Source organism: Podarcis melisellensis, assembly GCF_964234715.1.
Source record: "Podarcis melisellensis genome assembly, chromosome: 9".
Classification (NCBI taxonomy): domain Eukaryota; kingdom Metazoa; phylum Chordata; class Lepidosauria; order Squamata; family Lacertidae; genus Podarcis; species Podarcis melisellensis.
The window spans coordinates 33,743,902-33,760,600 of record NC_138541.1 but is presented as its reverse complement, the minus strand read 5'-3'; the positions used below and the strand labels follow the sequence as shown (position 1 = coordinate 33,760,600).

Sequence of the window (16,699 nt, the reverse complement as noted above, 5' to 3'; positions counted from 1 at the left end):
GGATTTTTATTCCATTTTATTAACCTGAAAGGATGTTAAAAAATGACACATGTTTACTATCTCAGGATTCTATTGTCTCCCGACCCCTGGCACACCCAGGCATAAGTCCCACTGGTACACACAGTCCTAAGAGTAACACTAGAGAGTCAGACAATCCAAAAGGTCAAATACCAGACCAAGTCCAATACAATGAGCCAAGTTTAAAGTCAAGCCGAAAAGCCAAGTTCTCACCACCACAGAAGACCCAGAATTAGAAAACCTGGGGTAAGTCCTGAAGTAGCAGTGCAATAGCATTCATGAAGCAGACATTATGCGGTCTGTCAACAGAGAAAGTTGATCAGACCCTGAGTCTCTGCCTTGCTTCCCTTGTATCTTTCCCAGTCTTGATTGCTGCAGCTGAGTTTTTCTCCAGCTGAGCAGCTGTGCCTCTCCCTGTGACGAAGCCTGTGATCCTCATCTGCCCTGAGATTAATCCAGCTGAGTTACCACAAACCTCCTTCCAGATCTAACAAACCACATGATCGCCACTTGGTCCACTAGTTAGCTGGGCTGTGTTTCCTTGCCTGCCTCAGTCTCTTGGAATGCACTTCATGCTGTTCCCGATTCCTCAGAGCTTGCCTTGTCTATGGATATGGGGACATTTCTGGTTCTGGTGATTTGTCCCCCTTCCCTGGCTCCCTTGAACTGCTGGCTGCCCCTGTAACATCCTCTGATGTCCTGTAAGTACCCAGCCTCCCCTTCTCCTGCTTTAGCTTGTCCCAGTTTGTACCAATCATGGCTAAACCCCTCAACAGGATCCCCTTCCCTTCCTCAAGTGTTCTGCCAGTTTATGACACATTGCCTAATTCTGCTTATATGTACAGGCCCGGACATCCTTTTGTGAAATGATGAATGCATATTAGAGGAAGAGAACTTTATATATTATTGCTAATTAAGGAATATTGCTGTTCGAACTACATGTGACCGAAATGTTCATCAGTAGTGAAAACCAGAGTTTGACCTATCATCAATTTCATTTATTTATTTATTATTAAATTTGTTTACCACCCTTCAACTGTAGGTCTCAGAGAAGCTCACAGCATAAAAACTATCTTTCCTAGACTGGATTTCAAAGAAATATTTTTTAAAAAATCATTATGATTTGGGTCAAAGGTTGACAACGTGATGTGATTGAACTCCTTCTCCTATCAACCTTGACCACTGTCCATGCAGGCAGAGGCTGATGGGAGTTGGAGTCCAACAGCACATGGTGGGCACTATGTCGGCAAACCCTGCTTTAGTTAATAGCTTTTGCAAACCTGTGTAAAAAATCTAACTCCATTGATGTGCCATTACTGATGATGCATCACATTGCTGGGAAGAATGAAGCTTTCTCATAAGATTTCCAAGGTTTTCCCAAGCTAGCTCTCATCAGAGGAAGCTTCATCCCATCTATTCTCAATCACTTGTGAACAACTGGGGGTTCTCAGACAAATCCTTAGGCTGCAAAATGAAATCTACTAAGAATCATATGCTGAGAGACTGGGAAGCTTGGAAGAAATATTGATTCAGGATGGATTAGTTCTTTGATGAAGTTGCCAGGGGAAATGACGAACGGTTGGGGATAGCACTTCTCATTTATTCTCAGTGGAAGACTGAGCTACTGAGAAATGCTAGCAAACACTTTTCCGGGTCTTGCAGCTGTTCAGTTAAATCTAGTTCACCCTTGAGACTTTGCTGATCATCTAGGTGTGATTCATCTAACTACCACTACTTTAGAAATGTACTCTATTGAACCATGGATGGCTAGTGCAGTCATATGCACTATGGAAATAAGTCTAATAATTTCCCCCAAAGAAATATGCAATGGAGATCAGATATGGAAAACAGCTTAAGGCTCATATTATAAACCTATCAAACATTTGGAATAATTGTATACTAGTGCCTAATCACAATCGTATTGCAGGTGCTGTGTTTGAGCTAGTTTGATGATGTTTAGAGGTGGTAACAAATTGGGGAGAAATTCAGGAAGCATTGATGGTTTCTTGAAAAAAGAATTATTGCTCACCCTTTTGCTCTATTAATTGAAATTTTCTTTTAGTTGATTAGAAGTTTTAATGTTGATTAATCAAAGAATCATACTTCCCTTTTTATTATACTTCCTTTTTTATTAGTCCTGTCACTCTGTAAACTATATTTGAAGCTTGGACAGTATAAAAATTGTGAGTTTTTGCAGAGAATATGGTGTCTGTAGGTTTTAGGCATCATTCAGTTATATCTATGCAATTGTAAATTGTTTCTAATGCCAGGGCATTGATTTAATTTTTTTAAAAAATAAACTTTAAAACACAGCTTTTCATTAAGTTAAATAATATCACATCATTACTTTTATGAAATGATTGACCCAGAAGTGCTGAAAACAGGATAAGGAAGACCTAGGGCTTTAACAGGAAAAAACATTGTGTTTAAATTTTGATGCTGAGTTATCTGCATTTAACAAATAAGAGGAGACTTATTATGACATTAAAACTTCAGTCTTCAAAAATTCTAAAATATTTTCTACTCCTCAGAGGAGAAAAATCTTACAAATTAATCATTTAATTTGTACTAATTACACAATTACTGTATCTAAATATACCTGCATGCAAAACTTCTCTAGATTACACTTCCGAGTACTAAAAACTACTTCTAATTACATCCATAAACTACATCCTGTGTGTCTTACTGTTGCATTTGAGATGCTAATTAACTGTACACCTGGCCTGGCACAGCTTTTCACCATTCCCAAAGAGAAATACAGATGTTAAAAACTATAGAGTGCTCCTACTGAAAACAGTAACTTGTGACTCATCTCCCCACATCCTTGATGAGGTCTAGGGTTGCTCTGTAAGTAAGTAAGGGTTGCTCTGTAAGTGCTACCTATAAATTCCATCCTATGGAATAGACTTGGGTTGGGAAAATCCTACTGTGATTATGTGCTGAACATCCCCGAATAGTACAGGGAAGAAAGGAGAAAAAGACATGGTACTGATGTTTTCAGTGGCAGCTTCATGTTATTCGTAGCTCCACCATTTGCCTGAGGAATGCTTATGTGGCTGTGTTAATGTCCTATAAAATGCCTCTATGCCAATTCAGTGTTTGTTTGCAGCGCTGGGAGTTTTGCTGAAAAAGCAGGTGGAGCTCTTCTTCCTACAAGGGAATGTTTGATTTAGAGATGCTGCCCAAAACAATAGCCAGGTGTTGAATTCTTCGCCTTACTGGGCAAATGGGATTCAAATACAATGATAGCAAACAGACTTCAAAGAGGCTCTCTCTCCAAACCCATCAACAGGCACTGAGAGGAGATGCTTAAGAAGAAGTATAGTGCACTAGGGGGTGGGGTATCTCCACATAAGATGTTTGGTGTTGGGCGGGCAGGTCTGGTTTGAGGAAAATGATATTGAGGTCACAATTAGGACCCCTGGTGTCCTAATTAGGCCCAAGGACTAGAGATTCCTAACCGCCACTGTAATTTTTGACAGAAATACCTATGTTGTTTTTCATGACAGTTGCATGCGAAGCATCACATCTGCTCTGCCTTCAGTGGAAAAAAAAAATCTCCTCTGCATTGAAGAGCATGGGGAGGAGTACTTAAGTGTGTGTGGAGTCCCACCCTTGGATTATTAGGCACCATCCAAACTAACTTGTGTCCCATACCCATAACAAGGAAGCACACTGTCTGACAGCTGCTATATTCCTTCCCTCTCCTAATAGATGACTTGACAATTGACTGTATCTCTGTGTTTCATGTCAGATATAATAGACAATAGGGGTTATTTTCCTAAACTGCTGTAAAATACTCTAACAAACAAGTGGACAGTGGGTATTCTATTGACTGAGGCCCCTTTGTCCTCTAGATTTCAGATAATAAGCATGTGACCAGCACTTGGGTGAGATAATAGTGATATTTTCCCATGCCTGAATTTCAGAAATCTTTACTTGCTTCAACCCTCCTATTATGTCAGCATGTATCCATGCAGAAAAACTATATTTTTTTAAGAAAAGGACAATTCCATGCTAAGTCATGTATAAAAAGGGGAAGGAATGGAACAATTACAATTTTTTCACCCACAGGTTTAGCTATTAGAAATAATCTACAGTCCAATATTTCAACACTTGAAGAAGAGTAATTTCTACTCATATTTCAGGCAGGCTAATGCACATATTTTGCTTCACCCAAGTGACATTTTGCTGTCTTCGCTCCCACTGATACTCACTTCATACTCCAATTACACTTAGTATGGAGGAGTGTGCTGAGGCTGTTATACATTCATGGGGTCATTTTTTTGTTGCCATTCCCAAACCTAGGGTTATGGGCAAATTGATTTGAACTGGTCTTTCCTTCTGCCAAGTCACTGTTGAACCATTTCACGCTATTTGTCAAATTGCTATGCAAGTAAAAAAAAGAGTATAAAACCAGTTTCTATTCCCTGCCTTCTTATTTTCCTTCTGTCCTTTTCAGGTTATCGGTCACTGTAGTAAAATAAAATCATTTGAATTTAGCAGCCTATCGCAACTGGATGAATTTTTGGGAAATGTTATCACAGGAGAATACTGTTGGAAGGGATGGGGGGTCAAAGCTACTAGACCAGCTGGTTACTTACGAGTAGCTTGATTGGCAATTAGAGTCAGTGAGCTATGGCTGGGGAAAGGTGAGACTTGTGAAAAACTGCAAGCTTCCAGATTTCTTCCAGTGGCTTATAAATCTTGGAGTGTGCCCCAAAATAATGAGGCAAGGTGGAGTAGCTTGAAGTAATGTAGGGTTGCATATTTCAAAAAGTGAAATTCCTGACAAATTGTGATTTCAGAAACCCAACAAAACTGTTGAGGTGTTTTTTTTAAGGGATAACTCCCCTCAAAATAGGGGTTTTAAGCTTTTGGAGCTGTTTCCACTGCTTTTTACATCGCATTGCCATACGTCCCTGACATTTTGCTGATTTGGCAAAATTCTTCCCAGCGCCATTTTTGCACCCCAAAACCAGGACATGTCAGGAGTTTTCCTGATGTATGGCAAGCCTGTAACAGGGGGGATGGAAAGATAAGCTCGAGACTGCTGGGAAGGGATAAGGGAATCTACATTCTGTGCCCTTCCATCATGTGGAATCTGCCTATTTCTGTCAAACAAGACTGTGTTCTTTGTCAGGAGCCATTAGATCCTGCACTGAGGAAGAAAGTGTAGCAAGTGTCATTTTAGTGAAGGGCGGGGGAAGGGGGGGTCATCACAGAGAAAACAGGCTATGACTTTGCCCATTAATTTAAATTTGACTTGTGAGTAATGTGGAAAAATGAGGAGAGTATGAAAGGTCAACCAAACTTACTTGCTTTTATCTGCCCTTTCTCCAAAGAGCTCTGCTTAACTTATGCAGATTGCCACCCGCTGTTTTATTTTTGCAAAATTTTATTCACCAGCATCTACTTTTTACTGCTTGTTTGTCATTATTACTTATCTTGTTACTTATCTGTCTGAAAACCTAGATTTAAAAATAATAATTTTGTAGAGCTCCAAGAGAGTAACAAAAGGATACAATATAATTGATATAAGCCTGATTTATTCCTCATAGCTATGCCCCCAACATAATGCCTACTTCCCTAATGGATGATAATTACTTTCCTTTATTTCTTTGTGTATTTATAGGTGCATGCCACTCTCCATTCTGAAGAATGCCAGAGTGGCATGCAAAATAATCTATATTACGACCTCACTTTGTACCAAAAACTCTCTCTCTCTCTCTCTCTCTCTCTCTCTCTCTCTGTGTGTGTGTGTGTGTGTGTGTGTGTCTAAAACTTTGAAGAAGGCAGCCCTCAGATTTATTTATTTATTTTTTATATTTCTATACTGCCCTTCATCCAAGAATCACAGGGTAGTTTACAATATAAAACATAGAAATACAAAGTAACAAACAAAACAATACCGCCACACACAATCTAAAAGACCATAGATTGTTCAATTAGCCACAGGCTCGGGAGTAGAGGAATGTATTTTTGTGGCGCCTTACATACATTACACATGTTGCATGCATGTTGATATGCATTTCTTTAAAACATGCACAAACTACAATGTAGTGAAATGAGATGTAACATGCTGAGAAATTAAAAACTATGAAAGTGACAGACAAGAAATATACATAATACATTCTAGTATTATGAGACTCTAATTTTCACACAAACACACACATGCATATGCACTAGGTGGAACATGACTAGACTAGGTAGCATTTTCTTAGCTTTTTGTTCATGAGTAGGAAAAAAAAATCTTACTATACTACAGACAAAAGTACAACTCCCTCTTATTCATTTGCTTTTTCAGTTGTGTTTTGAAATTACATATTTTACTTGATCACAATATATCTCCTTCATTTCTTTTGTGTTGCTGCTCTTTTTATTTCCTGGATGCTTGTATGTACTGACAGTTGTCACTTGCCTCATTGACACTTCCATCTACAGTATTCTCCCCCCCCCCCCCCAATCTCCCTCAAGCTCTCCTGCAAATGGTAAACTTTGGCTCATGTATAATGTGCTACAATATTTGTTATGATTTATGCACTTTTAATGTTCTGACAATTTAATAAGTATATGCCACTTCTCTCCTGCAATACCACCAAACAATAACTACACTTGAAGGTTTGAATTTTCAGCATGTTATTAAAGGGAAAGGTATGCCTCTAGGCAGTTTGTAATAATTTTGCTGTCAAAAGACTGAAATCATAAGGGACAAAATTGATCTGACACCATTTCTGCTCATGTGAAACACTAAAGGTATTAACTTTATTTGTAAGGTAGACATAATTTAAGATTAAACATTACAACCTATTATGATTCTCCCCCACCAATAAAAATTGTGTTGTGAAAATAGAAATATGAGTGGTACTGAATAAAAGACTCAGATATAAACTTGGGAATGGGATGGGATGTGGCACGATCCTGCTGCTTTTCAGGGACAGTGAAGCAAGGCTACTTTTATCAAACCATGCTTTTTCTTTTTGTCTGAAGTTTTGGTCTTTCTGTTTGAATTTACAATTAAGGCCAAAGATATTAAAGGGCATCTGTGCCCCTGAGTTGTTTCCGTAGTGCACTACATTCAGCATTTTGCCTACAGCGTCTGTAATATGTCTACAGTGGTGCCCCGCAAGACGAATGCCTCGCAAAACGAAAAATGCGCAAGACGAAAGGGTTTTTCGGTTTTTGCGTCGCTTCGCTAGACAAATTTCCCTATGGGCTTGCTTCGCAAGATGAAACGTCTTGCGAGTTCTTGCGAGTTTTTTTCCGTTTCCTTAAAGCCGCAAAGCCGCTAATAGCCGCTAAGCCGTTAATAGCCGCTAAGCTGCTAATAGCCGCTAAGCCGCTAATAGCCGTGCTTCGCAAGATGAAAAAACCGCAAGATGAAGAGACTCGCAGAACAGATTAATTTCGTCTTGCGAGGCACCACTGTATTTATATATAAAAAAATCTTGCTTCATCAATGTAGATCATGCTTGGTAACAGATTTGCTAATATTTCTGCCCCTATGCAACACATTTCCCCCCTCATCTTGTCCTGTTAAAGAGATAAGCCTATTTGATTCTCGATTCTCTGGGTCTGTACCTGGTTCCGCTATCACACCAAATCATTTACATGATTTAGGCCCTGTCCTGCCAATCAATACACTATTAAACACTATTTGCATGTGGGACAATAAGGTTTCTGATGAATTTTTATAAAAGATATTGTGGTAGACAATCTAGGTCTAGTGCTTTGTGTGGTTTGAGTTTCTTAATTACTTTAGTTAAATCCTCCAGTGCTACTGGTGTCGCTAAATATTGTTTTTGTTCATCTGTGATTTTCTTAGGCATATTTATTTCTATATATTGTTGAACTGAGTCTAGATTCAAGTTCTCCTTTGTATGTAACATAGTACAAAATAATTTAAATCCATTTCTCATTAGAGTCAAATAATTTTTGCCTTGATTTTGTTTAATATATCCCTCCTTTGAAGAAAGGAGAGAGTATAAACTCCAAGTGGGTCTTTATCTAACTCCTGGTAGGAATTGCAGTGTGGTTTCTAGCATGCTTGCTTGATATCCTTTAGCTTTTAGAGGCTTATAATAGCTGATAGGGAAGATGTAGGGTCAAAACTAGCAGATCATTCCACCATCTTTGGCAGTGATGTTACCTTCCCTCCAATAAAATGTTCTTAAGGGACAGGGGCAGTATTTCTCTGAATTCCAGTTGTTGGGAATTGCAACAGCACTATTGTTCTCATGCCCTGCTTATAGGCTTGCTGTACACATCTAGGTTGTTTGTTGTTTAGTCGTTTAGTCGTGTCCAACTCTTCGTGACCCCATGGAGCAGAGCACGCCAGGCACTCCTGTCTTCCACTGCCTCCCGCAGTTTGGTCAGGCTCATGTTTGTAGCTTCGAGAACGCTGTCCAACCATCTTGTCCTCTGTCGTCCCCTTCTCCTTGTGCCCTCCATCTTTCCCAACATCAGGGTCTTTTCCAGGGAGTCTTCTCTTCTCATGAGGTGGCCAAAGTATTGGAGTCTCAGTTTCAGGATCTGTCCTTCCAATGAGCACTCAGGGCTGATTTCCTGAAGAATGGATACGTTTGATCTTCTTGCAGTCCATGGGACTCTCAAGAGTCTCCTCCAGCACCATAATTCAAAAGCATCAATTCTTTGGCGATCAGCCTTCTTTATGGTCCAGCTGTCACTTCCATACATCACTACTGGGAAAACCATGGCTTTAACTATACAGACCTTTGTTGGCAAGGTGATGTCTCTGCTTTTTAAGATACTGTCTGGGTTTGCCATTGCCTTTCTCCCAAGGAGCAGGCGTCTTTTAATTTCGTGACTGCTGTCACCATCTGCAGTGATCATGGAGCCCAAGAAAGTAAAATCTCTCACTGCCTCCATTTCTTCCCCTTCTATTTGCCAGGAGGTGATGGGCCCAGTGGCCATGATCTTCGTTTTTTTTAAGTTGAGCTTCAGGCCATATTTTGCGCTCTCCTCTTTCACCCTCATTAAAAGGTTCTTTAATTCCTCCTCACTTTCTGCCATCAAGGTTGTGTCATCTGCATATCTGAGGTTGTTGATATTTCTTCCGGCAATCTTAATTCAAGCTTGGGATTCATCCAGCCCAGCCTTTCACGTGATGAATTCTGCATATAAGCTAAATAAGCAGGGAGACACATCTAGGAGGCTACTGCAATAACTCTCCTTATGTTCTGACATCCTTGAAATAATTTCAATACAACCACACCCTATTCAGTGGGACACCCCCCCCCCTTTAAAAAGGGAACATTTAGAGCAGCTCCTCACCTCCAACTGAAATATACCTTAGTGCCTGCAAATACAAGGAAAATATTACTGCCACATTTGCAGGGCTTCTTTGTAGACACTTGAAAGTAAGCAAGTAAACATAGAAATATATAAATGCATGAAAAGATTTGCTCTCTTTCTTATGGACTTCTCATTAGGACAAATTATAACTGCAAATTAAGCCGCCTGACAGCCTCTTACTTCAGACCTACTGAACACTTTTATCTCACAGAACTGCATTCATTTAACATTCTGAAAATCCCAAGGAAAAAAAAAGACACAATGATTCATTCCATCAGGCATTACTCATCTAGATATACACCACATATTGATGTTTCCTACATTTGAGCAACCCTGAAAATACAAATGATATACATAATAATAAAAAAAATGCTTCATGTTCTTTAGGCACAAACCAACACATGCTTCATTTCCCCTGAAATTGATGAGATTTTGAAGTACCTGTCCTTAAAACTCTGTATTGGAAAGCTTTGTATATATTTGGCATCATTTGAGCATTATGGATATTTCTGAGTAAATGTTTAAAAGTAGTGTTAATTGCTGAAGCAATAAGTTTAATTTCAACATTATGGCGTCTTCTAAAAATATTCTCATTCTGAAAACAAAGACAGAATGCTTCTAGGCTCTTGGCTGTTTTTCAGTTTATTGTCAACTAGTCAGATTTGCAACCAGTGAGTAGACTAATTTTATTATGCATTAATTTTGGTTTTCATTAATGTAGTGTGCATTAATTTAACAAGGTGGGGGGGGGAAGGTTTCCATCAGTGGCATATCGTTCCCTATGTTTAAAGGATTAATGTCACAATCTCTGACTCCACAAGCAAACCAGAGACACAGTTGGAGGGATCAAGTTGAGGGCTCTCTGAAAGCAGGAGGTCGTCAGTGGTCTGATATTCCACAGCCCACAAGGGTTTTCTGCTGCCCGATGGGAGACACTGATCCTGAGGCTCCGATAGCACCCATTGTCTGAGAGAAGCCATTGATGCTGCTGCTTCTCCTGCCACTGCTTCTTCTCTGACCCTGCTGCTTGGGAGCTATCACTGCTGAGCAACGCCACCTGGAATGGGATGGAAGAGACTCAAAAGCTGGCGGTGGCTTAAGGGCTGCCTGCAGACCCTGGCCTGAAAATGTCAGATTGTGATTTCAACATATTGAAATCATCACATTGATGCCTAAATTGCCGTTCTCTGCAAAAAGCTGGGCAATGCTAGTGTCAAAGACTAGATAGTCACTCTTCGTGGTGACAATTGCAGGCCCTTTATGAATTGATCAAGGAGTTGCTTCCCAAGTCAATTTGTGCCATGCCTCCATCCTGCACCCCAACCTCCATCAGCAGGAGAGGAGCCGTAGCCAGGCCAACTGCAGATCAAGTAAAACATTTGCTACCACCTTCCTACTTTGCACTGCTGCTGCTCCCCCCTGAAGGGAGCAAAGCGATGCCAGAGCATCCCTTGATGGTCCCTTGATGCAGGACGCACCCACAGCTGGCCTAACTTTGGGGTAGTGTAAGGAGGGTAAAGGGATAATAGTTGTGTATCTGCTAATTAGTGAGTGAGAGTATTCTTTGTTTCTTATTTGAGTATAGTTAATGCTGTCTCTTTCTATAAATGTTTTTTTTTTTTTGCCAATTGTTGAAACCCCTTGAGAACTTTTATTGAAGGACAGTCTACAATTATGATAACTTTATCGCGCTTCCAAATCTGTCAGTGTCAGTATTCCTTTTTTCCTCCTTTTTTTACATTTTAGCCATTGGTGAGAGAAACAGCCACACCCACTTCTTTCCTAGCATGCGAAATACTCGTGCACTCCAGCTGAGCCGTAATGCACACAATATAACCATGGGTTATACAACTGTGACTGAACAGGAGTTGAGGAGAAGTCATTGATCATAGCCTGATAGTATTTCAAGGAACAAATCTGTTCAGGAGTTATAAAGTTGCTTAAATTCATTTTTTTTAAAAAAATTTGGGGGTAGAATTGTATAAGCCCTATTTTTGCTTCAAGCTAATATGCTATTTTGACGGGACGCAGGTGGCGCTGTGGGTTAAAGCCTCAGCGCCTAGGACTTGCCGATCGAAAGGTCGGCGGTTCGAATCCCTGTGGCGGGGTGCGCTCCCGCTGCTCGGTCCCAGCACCTGCCAACCTAGCAGTTCGAAAGCACCTCTGGGTGCAAGTAGATAAATAGGGACCGCTTACCAGCGGGAAGGTAAACGGCGTTTCCGTGTGCGGCTCTGGCTCGCCAGAGCAGCGATGTCACGCTGGCCACGTGACCCGGAAGTGTCTCCGGACAGCGCTGGCCCCTGGCCTCTTAAGTGAGATGGGCGCACAACCCCAGAGTCTGTCAAGACTGGCCCGTACGGGCAGGGGTACCTTTACCTTTACCTTTAATATGCTATTTTAGGCAAAATACAAAGAGTGCAGCTCTTTTAAGACATACTGAGCCCAACAAGTGGAAAGAACCGTACCAACAGAACTGCAAACCTACTAACTGGCATTGCTGAAGGCCAGGTGATGAGAGAGAAAACATGCTCAGATCTGCAAGGAATAAAGAAAGGGGGAAATGAGGAAAGCAGGTGTGAAGGACTCAAATGAGATCCATACTTGGGCACTGGGAAACTTGGAGTAGGTGCCTTAATATTTACCTGCCACCTAGCAATGTGTCCATGATCATATGCATGGGTGGGTGATTTCCACTAGGAAACTGGGTGAGGCAACTGCGACCTATATAGAGCCTCTCCCACAGCGTCTATTCATTTAAAAATACAGGATAATATTGGATAATCATGGATCTCCTACTATCATCTCTGGTTTTGCCACCAGTGTGACTGATTTTCAGGTTTTCTTCAGGACATGGAGGTGCATCTAGTAAACTTAATAATGAAACCTTTATAGCTTTGCTTCAATCAGAGAAAGGCATTGTATATTGTGGTGCCACCTCTTCCCACCATTTTGAATATTGAAGAGAGAAGATATGAAATTGTGGCTTGAGGCAAGGAGACGTTTTGCTAGATATTTAGTAACTGGCATCTAAGAGTTTCTACATTCCCATCATGTTGCTGTTTTTCAGAACCTTTGTGTTAGAGACACTGAATGACCACATTTTATTAAATGGGTATCATTAAAAAACGGGTATCATTGAATTTTCTAATACTCTAAATCCATCCAAGTTTGGAAATTCGACCCTCTCCTGGCAGAGAAAATGAGAGAGGAATATTTTGGAGATAGTTTGGCAGTTTGGGATTTGGGGACTGAGAGAGATGAAGCACAGCGTTTTGGCTGAAGCTGAAGTGCCTTTGGGTATAGTGGGCTCTCTTTGGGAATCTGATACAGGAATAGTCAATCTGCTGCCTGCTGCTAAGAGTCTTATTTGATACCAATACGTTCGGCTTTATGTTTGCAACCTTTAAAGCACATTCAAAGCACATTTCCCCCCTCAGTGAATTTTGAGCACTGTTGTTTCTCCACTCACAGAATCATGGTTCCCAGCAATCCGTATCAAACTCCAGTGCCCACCCAAATTATTTGAGGGGGAAATGTACTTTAAACATGCTTTGAGTGTCAAGTGTGTTTAATACAATAGAACAAATGCACATGTCCTCTTGCAAAGAATTAGAAGTAAATAATAAAATAAATATTACAATTACATGTGTTCCCAGTGCATTTTCATCCAGAAGAAAATGAACTCTTCTGTCTTGCTCCTGCCACACAAGGAACTTAATGGTGTCCCTCATCAAGGCTGTAATCATATGCATGCTTATCTTAGTGAATGTCCTATTGAACCTAATGACTTTTGATTAAGCACACATCTGATTACATAGCACATGTTATCCAATCATCAACCTAAAAGTAAAGGCAGCAGTGCAAGTCTTCTTTAAAGATTGTTCACAATGCAGAGAAGATTATGACAGAGAGCAGAGCTGCTAATCTTCTCCCCACTAGATTATGCCAACCAAATTATGATATTTCAGCTGTATTTAGTTACAGTCTGACTGATGGATGCAGCTGGAATGAAATCATAAACTGTGGAGCAGCATTGACTAGTATCATATATTTCAATTGCACACCTCAAAAGGTATGTGGTATATGGATTGGAACCAAAATCCCTAAAAAAATGGTCCTGTAGCACATGCTTTAGCTATTGCACTTCAGTGGTTAGATTGTACAAGCATGTGAAATATGAATCATATGGTACTGTTCCTTATTTATTTTTAATTTCCCACTGGTTCCCAATTTACCAAATTTCCAAGTGAAACTATTGTTCTTATGATTGCCAGTCATTTTAAACTCTGATGGGATCAAGGTGTTGGTGTTTAAAAAAATGCTTGAAGATTAAACAATGTTGTTCAATTTGCCTGTCATTCTCTGACTACATTGACTGTGACCTGCCAGAAATGTTTGAGACTAGTAGTTGTTGACAGTTACCACATGCTTCATTGTAAGGGAGAAAGCCTTCATTGTTGCTCTGTTTCCTTTTAATCTTTTGTTGTTTCTTCGCTTCTGCTTCAAGAGCTGCCATAAATACCACACAAGGAAATAAACATGAATTTCGAAATCACTGTAGCAATATTAGATGAGGGAAATCACGCATAAGAGGTAGGACAACGTAGGGAAATTAATGCCCATAAGGAGTGGCATTACAGTGACAGGCATCACTCACAACATAGGTAAGCTCATAGGAACATCTGGATTGCTGTATACACATGTGCATGTATGTGAACAGGTATATCCAGGGAGATCTTTGTGTGTGCAGTCAGGAGCCCTACAAAGACTCGCCACAGATTCCTAATAAAATAGCTTGGGATGGAGCCTGTCACTGCAATATTGCTTTTTCTTTATGTGAATTCACTTTGATGAATAGCTGAAAAGGATAAAATGGTGGAGCTATGGATGGTAAGCCCAATGAACAGAAATATAATTTTTAGCTGTTTGGAGTAGTTTGAAGAGAAGACTGTATGTCATAATTATGCTGCAAGGTTAAAAAAAGTGTGGCTTTGCAGGGTGTGGTATTGGGCTGGTAATCCAGCTCACTTAGAATCTCAGTGTCCACTTTATTAGAAACACATTCTTAGCTATAATGGCTGTGAAAATACCCGATCCCTATGAGTTGAATATGTGAGTGGGGTTGTGTGATCCAGTCCCACCTCCATCACTAAGACATGCAGTAGCTATGCCCCTGCCATTCAGCTGCTTGGCTGGCATGGGAAGATAGTCTATGTGCACTCATCAGCACATGTATAGAAGTTGTTTATATGCCAGCCACATCTGTGGACTGCACTGGCATGGATAGATGCACACAGCATTGTGAGCCCCACCATGCTTACTTTTCATGTGTGAGGGTGTTATCTCAACCCCTTACCCATAATTGATAGTAAAGGTAAAGGTACCCCTGCCCGTCAGGGCCAGTCGTGACTGACTCTAGGGTTGTGCGCTCATCTCGCTCAAGAGGCCGGGAGCCAGCGCTGTCCGAAGACACTTCCGGGTCACGTAGCCAGCGTGACAAAGCTGCATCTGGCGAGCCAGCACCAGCGCCGCACACGGAAACGCCATTTACCTTCCCGCTGGTAAGCGGTCCCTATTTATCTACTTGCACTTAGGAGTGCTTTCGAACTGCTAGGTGGGCAGGAGCTGGGACCGAATGACGGGAGCTCACACCATCACACGGGGATTTGAACTGCCAACCTTTCGATCAGCAAGTCCTAGGCACTGTGGTTTAACCCACAGCGCCACCCGCGGTCCCATAATTGATAGTATGATCTTAAAAACCTGTGGGTTCCTTGAATGAGGTTCAAAATAACATGTGATGTGACACGCATGGAAACATTTAACAGGGAAGCTTTGTATCCTTTCTAGTATTTGTGTGGAATGGGGCAAGCAGGATCAGGATTGAAGTACATGGGGAGAATGTCTTTAACTCTGGATGTAGAACCTCAAGCCCAGGGACCCCTTAAGCTTCTCTGTCTGCAACTCTCCCAGGCCACAGACCCTCTTTGAGTGTTTTTGCCTTGCTGGAATGTGTCCCTGAAATTTATAATGCATTTTGCATGCCTGGAGGATAGAGAGGGCTATGCTGAGAGTATGCAGAGGCTAACCAACTGTATAAAGATAAAACTTCCATTTGTTTCTCTGCCCACATTTGCCTGTCCCTGGCCACCAGTAGTAGGTGACTCCTGAAAGGTTGGTCTGGAAGGAATGCAGCCGCTGGCGTCAAAATGGTTTCCAAGCCCTGATTTTAACTCATTCTTCACATGCTATGGTCTTATTTAAAGCTGCTATTGTCCCAGAAGATATTTTCCATTGGCATTCTTACTGCTATACTTTAATGCCACATGTAGTTTGGTCTAAGATTGCCAGTGATTGCAGGCAGGAATTCAGAGCACTTCATATTTCCTTGTGAAATAGGTAGAAGCTAAATACTAGCATCAGAAAGAGGGGAGGGGGCATGGAAATTGTGAGCACTCCAGAATGGATTGTGCACAATATGAGAAGTCAAGCAAATTTCCACAATATGCTTAATTGATATAGATGGTAACTTTTCCAGTTCATAATTTGGATTACCGGTACCTTTCTTTAGAATTGTAATTATCATAGAGTACACACAGCTCTAGGAAGGATGCATAAAAGTGCTCCCAGCTACTGGTTGGCAATGCACCAATCAACTATAAACCGGGATCGTATTTGCCATTTAAAAACTGTGACAGCAAATGCAAACCACAGCTATAATGCATTTGAGCAGATATGGCACGAGATTCTAAAGGGAACTCTTTGATTTTATTGTTTGTTTCACAATTTGGATAGACTGTAAGATTAATAATTTTTCCTTATGTAATTCCATCTAATTGTTTTCGCGGCCCTATTGTTTTGCCCTTCAGTAATCTTCAGCAGGACTACTTGGCACACACTTCTTAGCTGACTGGTTTAGAATATCTTGTTAGAGCTGTCTGTGTCTTCGATGGCAGCCTTTCTGATGGACATGAGCCTACGGGTGAAAAGTAATGAACTCAGAAACTTGAGTGCTAGAGAACAGCCTGTGGAAAATATATGGCAAAAAATGACCTTCAAACGTTGCTAATATCGCCCAAGACAAAAGTTTGAAAAAGGAAAAGAATTTCGAAAGTTAAGACTTAAATACAGTGGGCTAAATGAGTTCCCAGTGTACCTGTAAGTCCACAGCAACTGTGAAGATCCACAAATGTAACCTCTAGCAAGAAAAAATGGAGACCTGTGTGCAGACATCAGCTTTGAAGGCCCTTAGAGAAGGTGAGGAATCCGTGTAGGCCAAACATATACACAGGTAGTCCAATATTTAATTACTTTTGTGCGAAATACTGGGCAGAATACTCTATCTATACACACCATCACAACAGAT

General features: G+C 40.8%; 1 long non-coding RNA gene across 1 annotated transcript in view; it reads left to right on the top strand.

Annotated features, from left to right (window-relative positions):
• Positions 1-627: 627 nt before the first annotated feature.
• The window catches only part of LOC309378287, a 237,180-nt gene continuing 221,108 nt past the window's right edge, over positions 628-16,699 (top strand). Inside the window, exon 1 of the long non-coding RNA XR_014171998.1 lies at positions 628-719. This is a non-coding gene — a long non-coding RNA (uncharacterized lncRNA). The remainder of the gene's footprint in view (positions 720-16,699) is intronic.